Source organism: Dipteris shenzhenensis, chromosome 2 (genome assembly GCF_047967505.1).
Source record: "Dipteris shenzhenensis isolate YYH24624 ecotype China chromosome 2, Dip_SZ_1.0, whole genome shotgun sequence".
In the NCBI taxonomy this organism is placed as follows: Eukaryota; Viridiplantae; Streptophyta; class Polypodiopsida; order Gleicheniales; family Dipteridaceae; genus Dipteris; species Dipteris shenzhenensis.
The window spans coordinates 58,685,193-58,692,580 of record NC_141597.1 but is presented as its reverse complement, the minus strand read 5'-3'; positions in this window follow the sequence as shown (position 1 = coordinate 58,692,580).

The following is a 7,388-nucleotide window of genomic DNA, read 5'->3' as shown; positions in this document are numbered from 1 at the left end:
CAAGTTTTGTTTCTTTTATGTTAGTGGCATGATTTGTGGAATATTTATAATTGAATTGGATTAAAGGCTTTCATGTCCAACGTATGAGGTAAGGTCGATTTGGTTTGTATGTACTCACTGTTGTATATACTTTTGTGATTAGTTTCCATGTTTATGATGCGTTGTATGTTCAATGTTTATATGATATGTACTTCCATTACAAAACATTGCACATGCATGTAATTGTTGAGATATCGAGCTCCACTCGCGATATGCCAGGGTGACTGTTGTGCATTTATGTCACCAACCTGTTAGCTAGAGATGCGGTTGGTACACCGCCCACGAATAATAGCTGGATGACAGCTATCCTTATCTACTCTAGTTTGTGGCTCAGTTAGTATGCCACCTTAGTTAGTTGAGTTTGGTTTGAGACCCACATATAGGGTTCTTCTATTTCTTCATACTTGAGTTCTTTTGGCTTACACAACTAAGAAGAGGAAAACTGTTTTCAGCCTCCACCTTTGTGTGTATTCCCCCATTGTGTATGTGAGAAAGCCGTAAGTGAGACTCCTTCCCTCTCTCCCACAATCTTCACATGGTATCAGAGCCTTGTTCGTGGTAAGGAGCTCAAGAAAGCAAGCCAAGTTCGTGGTGTCTTGGTAAGAGGACCAGTGTTGCTTTCCTATTTCGAGTTTGGGAGCAAATCTCTGCAGGTAGCACAGCCAGAAGTGCAGGAGTGCACTGTTTCAGATTGAGACGCCCTTCGCGGTGTGGCGAGAGCACAGTATATGCTGCGGGTATGGGCAAAGCCCTCAGTGACTTTATTTTTCTAATTTGAGGCCGTTTCGGGGCCCGTTTTGAAGGCGGAAGTTCTTCGCGGGCACTCAGGAAAAGGCCCTGTTTTTTGCTGTGCGACCACTGCTGCGCGGCTAGTCGGTGGAAAGGTGCCGCAGAAATTGCATCGTATGCCTGTGTGCAGAGATATTGGGAGTTGCAGATTCATGCCTGTTGCCTGTTGATGCAAAATCGTCACTAAGAAGTGACTGTGTGGTGAAATACCACTTTCGTCAGTTTTGCAGATCTGCCCGTGTGAGGCAAAAGCTGTGTTTTTTGCAGTGACAGAATATTTTGCAGTGTTCTGTAATGGCATCTGATTCTCTTTCACAGATTGTCACTGAAAAGCTTGACAAGAACAACTTCCAGGCATGGAAGTTTAGAATGACGAATTTCTTGATGGGAAAAGGCTATTGGGAATTCATTACAGGAAATGAAGAAGAACCTGTTCTTCCTAATGTTCCTAGTCAATAGGAAATGCAGGCATTTAAAGGATGGCATGAGAGAGCCAGGAAAGTTATGTACTGGCTGTCTATCAGTATTTCGGACTCCATGATTGTGCATATTCAGGATGCAAATACGCCAAAGGAGGCATGGGATACTTTGGCAAAGATGTACAGCACAAATACGCAAGCCAGGAAAATGCAACTCAAACAGGAGTTGCACAATGTGCAGAGAGAAAATTTGAGCATAAATGACTACCACATGAAAGTGAAGAAAATTGCAGATGCACTTGCTTCCATTGGGTCGCCAGTGGATGATGACGATTTGGTCTCTGTGACCTTGAACGGTCTAGGAAAGGATTATGCACAGTTCCGGACATCCATTGCCGTCCGTGAAAACTTTCCTGATTTTGAGGAGTTGATTGCTCTTCTAATTTCTGAAGAGCAGAGAAATGGGGGTGCATCTTCTTCAGCAGGAACTTCAAAAGAAACTGTCTTCTACTCAAATGCTGGCAGAGGTAGAGGCAGAGGTAGAGGAGGCCGATCTGCAGGCCGTGGTAGAAATCAGAATATGCAGCAAACGCAAGAAAACCAGTCCTATGCAGGAGGACGTGGTAACTCTAGAGGCAGGGGGAGCCAAAGAGGCCGTGGTGGATGGCAGAGAGGCCAAAATGCAAACAGCAATATTGAATGCTACTATTGTGGCAAAATGGGTCATATGGCTAAAGACTGCTACAAAAAGCAGAATGACATTATGAGTGGAAAATTGCAGCAAGGCAATTATGCATCCTCTAGTAGACAGGGCGATGACAGAAATGAGCATTTGTTTATGGTGCAGCATATGACAAATTCTGTAACAAGTGCAGAAGAAAGCAATGATGTGTGGTATGTTGACTCGGGTGCGTCAAACCACATGACAGGTCACGCTGAATGGATGCAGGATGCAAGAAAAATGGAAAAACCAGGATTTGTGGAGACTGGTGATGATACTGCACATCCTATTGTGCAGATTGGCAAAATTCCTTTGTCTATGCAGGATGGGAAAAAGAAATACTTGTCTAATGTATTTCATGTCTCGAACATCACCAAGAACCTGGTTTCTGTTGGTCAAATGGTTGAGCAGGGCTTGCAGGTTAGATTTAATCCTCATGGATGCTTTGTTGAGGATATGAAAAATAATGGTCGCTTGGTAGCAAAAGGAAAGAAGAAGGGCAGGATGTTTACGTTGGATGCAGACATGCCTGAATTGAGTGCAGCAATGTTTGCACATGGGACCAGTGTAGTTGCAGATATTGATATCTGGCACAAACGCATTGGTCATGTTAATATACAGCGACTTAAATCAATGCAAGCCCAAAATATTGTTGCAGGATTGCCAAAATTCAAGGTTGCAGAAATGCACAAGATTTGTGAAGCCTGTCAATTTGGGAAACAGGCAAGGAAACCTTTTCCTAGGCATGTTCAAGAGAGTAAAAAATCATTGGAATTAATCCACTCTGATGTGTGGACTACAAAAGCTGCATCTATTGGAGGCTGTCACTATTTTGTCACATTTATTGATGACTTCAGCAGAAAACTGTGGGTGTATTTTATGAAAAAGAAAAGTGAAGTGTTTGGGCACTTCAAAGCTTTCAAAGCTATGGTTGAAAAAGAAACAGGCCTGCAAATAAAATGCCTAAGGTCAGATGGAGGGGGAGAGTACCTCTCAAATGAGTTTGCAAGGTTCTTGCAGGAGCATGGTATAAAGCAGCAATATTCATGCAGTCATACCCCACAGCAAAATGGAATTGCAGAAAGAAAAAGCAAGCATATTGGAGAGGTGTCTCGGGCTATGCTAAATGAAAAAGATCTACCAGATTATTATTGGGCTGAAGCAGTTGCTACAGCAGTCTATATAATGAACAGGACTCCCACTGCAGCAATACATGGCATGACGCCAGAGGAGATGTATACTGGTAGGAAACTAGATATTTCTCATTTGAAGATTTTTGGTTGCATTGCTTATGTCCATGTGCCAGATGAGTTGAGGTCCAAGTTGGATCCAAAAGCCGAGAAGTGCGTCTTTATTGGTTATTCTCTGCAGCAGAAAGGGTATAGATGCTATAACCCTTCTACACGTAAGTTCACAGTGAGCAGAGATGTTGTTTTTGATGAGATGAGCAGCTGGTATAAACCAATAAATGTGATGATTGATGTAGATGCACAAAATGGTAATGCTGCACAGAATGCACAGCAGCAATCACAAAATATCAGTGGACCTGGAGTGTCCTCTACCAGTGGTTCACATACTTCGCCATGGACAGGCAGATTGAGATCAGGAGAATCCCCTCAAAGCAATGTAGATAGTGGTACGCAGGTATCACGAAAAGGAAAAGAGAAGGTAGATCAGCCCATGTTTGATGTGAATGCAGGTCACTCTTATGTGGATGGTGAATCCAGTGGCTCAGAACAGAGCATTGATGATGAGTTGGGTATTCCTTCTGTTGTTACACCTGGATTAAGGAAGACCAGGGATGTTTTGAGAGCACCTGGAAGTGAGCCTATTTTGCGCAGGTCTACCAGGGTTAGGTATCCTGTGGATAGGCTGAAATATGATGGATTTACAGCCATTCACTATGCCTATATGGTCAAAGTGATACAGGAACTAGAACCCACTTCTTTTGAGCAAGCCATGGGAAATGAAAAGTGGGAGAAAGCCATGGATGAAGAAATGGATGCCTTGGATGCTAATGCTACATGGGAATTGGTGCCTTTGCCTAAAGGCAAGAATGCAATTAGCTGTAAGTGGGTTTATAAGATCAAGCACAATGCAGATGGTTCTGTGAATAGATACAAGGCAAGATTAGTTGTCAAGGGGTATGCACAGACATATGGCATTGATTATGAAGAAACTTTCAGCCCGGTTGCAAGGATGGCAACCGTAAGAGTAGCCATTGCTATGGCTGCATCAAAGGGATGGTCTTTACATCAGATGGATGTAAAGAATGCCTTCTTGCATGGTGATTTGCAAGAAGAGGTCTTTATGGAGCAGCCAGCAGGTTATGTTCATGCTACTCATCCTGAGTTTGTTTGCAGGTTGAAGAAAGCCTTGTATGGCTTGAAGCAAGCACCTAGAGCATGGTCTGACAAGATAGGACAGTATCTTGTCACTATTGGCTTTCAGATTTCCAAGGCAGATTTCTCACTCTATGTGAGAAAAACAGAGAAAGGGATTATGCTGCTGGTCATTTATGTTGATGATTTGATCATCACAGGTGATAGTGATGAAGATATCCTTCATGTGAAAATGCTATTGAGCAGAAGTTTGAGATGAAGGATTTGGGAGAGCTGCGTTATTTCTTGGGCATTGAGGTGATTAGATCACCAAGTGGGATACAGCTCTTGCAGAGGCAGTATGGATTGGACATGCTGTCCAAATATGGGATGACAGGCTATAAGCCTATTTCAGTTCCTTTGGAGCAGAATGTGAAGCTGAGTACAAATGCAGGTGAGCTTCTGGAAGACCCTACTATGTACAGACGCATAGTAGGAAGTTTGATTTACATGACTATTACCAGGCCAGATTTGAGCTATGCTGTTGGGTTGGTAAGTCAGTTTATGCAAGCTCCAAGGAAACCGCATTTGGATGCGGCTAGACGCATACTCAGGTATGTGAAGTCCACATTGCAGTATGGACTATTTTATGAGGCTGGGGTTCAGATACAGTTGCATGGATACACTGATGTTGATTGGGCTGGTAGCATTTCTGATAGACGATCTACCAGTGGATATGTGTTCTCTTTTGGGAGTGCTGCAGTCACTTGGAGTAGCAAGAAACAGCCTACAGTTGCCTTGTCGAGCACAGAGGCTGAGTACAGGGGTGTAGCAATGGATGCATGTGAGGTAGCTTGGTTGCATAAGCTACTCTATGATATGCATCAGTCTACAGATGGGCCAGTTGTCATTTATTGTGACAACATGAGTAGTATACATTTGGCAAAGAACCCAGTCTTTCATGCCAGAACAAAGCACATTGAGGTGCATTATCACTATGTGCGGGAGAAGGTTTTACTAGGTCTCATTGATCTAGTTTATGTCAGCACAGAGGATCAGGTAGCTGACATCTTCACGAAAGCATTGGGCACAGAGAAGCTGCGCAAGTTCAGAGACCTGCTTGGTGTGCAGGAATTGGGATTGAGCTCGAGGGGGAGTGTTGAGATATCGAGCTCCACTCGCGATATGCCAGGGTGACTGTTGTGCATTTATGTCACCAACCTGTTAGCTGGAGATGCGGTTGGTACACCGCCCACAAATAATAGCTGGATGACAGCTATCCTTATCTACTCTAGTTTGTGGCTCAGTTAGTATGCCACCTTAGTTAGTTGAGTTTGGTTTGAGACCCACATATAGGGTTCTTCTATTTCTTCGTACTTGAGTTCTTTTGGCTTACACAACTAAGAAGAGGAAAACTATTTTCAGCCTCCACCTTTGTGTGTATTCCCCTATTGTGTATGTGAGAAAGCCGTAAGTGAGACTCCTTCCCTCTCTCCCACAATCTTCACAGTAATTATTGACTTGATCTTTCACTAAATTTAATCATCCAAGAAATCATCAACAATAAAAACATCCTTCCTACTATTGTTCACAGGCATTTGAAGATTCTCTTATGCGTTCAAGATTGCACTCTGTGGTATTTTGACCCTCTTTTATTTGGAAATTTTGTTGTGCTCCAACTCCATACTATTGAATCCACATGCTCCCAACAGTCCTCATCCCCCATATATCACCACTCTTTGTTCCAGCAATTCGTATATCGTACTACATTACTACATCTTTCTCTATGGATAGGACTCCAATATTTCACAAATACCTTCATATAATTAGTGGATGCCTTTTTTATGTCCACATTTGACAATGCAACACTTAGCCAAATCTCTTCTATTCTTCGATCCTTATAGCCGCCTGGGCTCTGATACCATGTTAAATTACACGGCGCAACAGAAGAGAAACTGAACAAAGAATAGAGAGTACACAGCAAACTGGAGATGAACAAAATTTTCCTTCAATATTGATGTAGTACAGATGATAGCTCCATCCACCTGTGCGCTCCCACAGTGAAGCTTAGATGGCGATCTAAACAGATACTAGGTGAAGAGCTAGCTGGAAGATCTCTTTTTGAAGATTTGATCTAGTGTGCAGGCTAGTCAAGGTCCTAGAATAGGACCTAGATTTGCTTAAGGGTCACCACCTATTGCTACTTTGAGCCTTGTCTCTCTCAACTGCTACTACTGATTGGTAGTAATTGCCTCAAGGGTTGCCAAATCTTTAAAGTGGTATAGAGGGTGGATACCCTCACTTGGTAATACATATCATGGAGGAGAACCTAGGGATTTGCCACGAATCTTCTAGAGATGCACATTTAAATTTTGTCCAATATGTTGGAGCATCATCTCCTATATAAAGTTTGCTAACTACTATTGTTTTACTCGAATTAATTATCTATGTGTTCTAGGATTAAGAAAGCTATGGGATACCCTCCTAACTTGAAGATTTCTGATCACTTGGATCAGTCAACCCATCCGTGACCCTTTTCCCCTTATGACCTACTAGTTTTTTATTGGCTTTCTTTGTCTGTAACAACAAAGGGACAAGGCTGATGCTCATCTCTATCTTCTTAGGGGCATAATGTACCTGTCATGGCAAGATTTCCTCCTCCTTTGAATTACATATTGTGTCCATGAAGCTCTTAGTCCTTAATATTAATTCATCCAATTTGGTGAGTTGTTCTAGACACCACTGCAATGCCCAAGGTTCCCTTAACTCATGTTCGGAAGCTACACATGAAGTTGAGACTAGAAACTCAACTAGAACAACATCTTCCAACCCAAAGGCCATAAAATTTTGAGTATGATTGGTTGTGACATTATAAGCAGTTCTATATGCCCAAAACATTGGATTCAATTTAGAGTCCTAATCAGTGCAATTAGAATTGATAGTCTTTGTAAGTACAAACTTCAAAGTCTTCCATTACATCTAGGATAGTAAGTAGTAGCCACTTGATGAGCCATCATGAATAAGATTTCAAAGAATTGATTCATAAAATGAGTACCTTGATCACTTACAAACTCAATAGGAGAGCCATATCTGGAGATT